Here is a 1,651-nt window from a genome sequence, read left to right as displayed (position 1 = left end):
TTTTCAACACAGTTTGTAAAAACTCATAATTTCAGTTTGAACAATAAGAGAAAATACCTTTAAATTTTATAATGAAGAAAGCATTACAATGAATTTTAAATATTACTGTCTGAAATAAAGTATGTTTGCAGTCAATTTTGAAAGATTTTAATTTTTTCAAGTAAATATTTGAAAATAGATTATATTGAAATATTGAGAGTAGATTATCTTTGCTTTTTAATGACTAGTCAAAAATCGATCGTTCTGCCTCTTTTAGTAAACTCTGGCTAGGTGCATAAGCTGAATGCTTCTTAACAAAAAACAAATGATAGGTATTCTTAGCTCTTGAATTTCATACTGAGACTTGATGAGAGAAAGATACTTATTTCAGTATCTTCATAGAGTATCTTAAGACTCAAAAATTAATCCACAATCAATATATGTTACTATCTATATTGGAATATACATTTGGGATAATGTAGAAACAAAATCAATTAAGACATGCAGAAACTCCAGTTTTCCTCAAGGATGGTTCCAACTGGAAAATTTCTGTACTCATCTCTAGAATATTCTGTAAGTTTTTCCTGGATTGAAGGTGATACATGTAAAGTTCTTGGCTCCATATTGGATTTTAGAAAATGAACAGTACACATCATCATTGTTCCTTTACTCCCTGCCCCTGGAATGCTGATAGGAGAAATTTGGAGGGTATATATCTAGTTAGCTTAGGAGGTGAAATATGTAATGGGTTGGTCTCCGAACACCTCAGAAATGCTGGTCATTAAGTACTGTCTTAACCACTTCAAAAGTTTCTGGGTAATAGTAAATAACAAATACCTGGGCTTATAGACTACATAGTTCCCTGTGACATGTCCAGAAAAAGGGGAAATGTCCAAAAGAAATTGACAAATGGGAAGAGTGATTAAAATATTACAGTTGCAATCTTAGCTTAAGAGAAAAATCAGACACTGGGACTCCCAAGTATTAACTGCAGCACCTCCTTCATTACTTTGAACATGCTCAAATATTTGTAGAGCAAACAAATAATTGTTCTCTTAACACTAAGAAATAGACGACTAATGCAGCACTTCACGTGTTTATTTTAATAACAATAGAATACAACTTTGGGTAAGCCTGATCTATTTGAAAATGTTCATATGTTCCTTACTGAGTACACAATCTTTTTGGCTAATATCAGAATCATGACAAATGTCAAAGATACCCAGTTTTGACCCAGGCAGCCACTGTGTTGGAAAGAACACTGGAGGAGGAATTACCAGCTGTGTCGATGCAGACCCACTTGTAGCAGAAATGTAGAAGTGTGTGCTCACTTTCTAGCTGTTTAGACTCAAACAAGCCACAACCCCTGATTCGATTTTCTCATCTGTAAAAATGCCAGCTCTGAAAATAGCAGTAACATCAGATGGTATAAAGTGTTTTGAAGAGCTTTGAAACCTGCAAAAGGCTACAACAATGTAAAGTATTAGAATTAATCTGTGTTGGAATACTTCATTTTGGCTTATTCAGTTAATAATGTCTATACCAGTTCTTTAGCTAGTGATCAGGACAAAGACACTATATTTTATTGTGCCTACTGAGTGTCAGGCATTGTGCCAGCACCTTATATATATTATTTAACCCTCACAGCATCCTTGTGATGTCTCTCTTATTA

The sequence above is a fragment of the Pongo abelii genome, chromosome 5 (genome assembly GCF_028885655.2).
Source record: "Pongo abelii isolate AG06213 chromosome 5, NHGRI_mPonAbe1-v2.0_pri, whole genome shotgun sequence".
In the NCBI taxonomy this organism is placed as follows: domain Eukaryota; kingdom Metazoa; phylum Chordata; class Mammalia; order Primates; family Hominidae; genus Pongo; species Pongo abelii.
The sequence above is the reverse complement of the archived record's forward strand: the minus strand, read 5'-3'. Positions refer to the sequence as shown.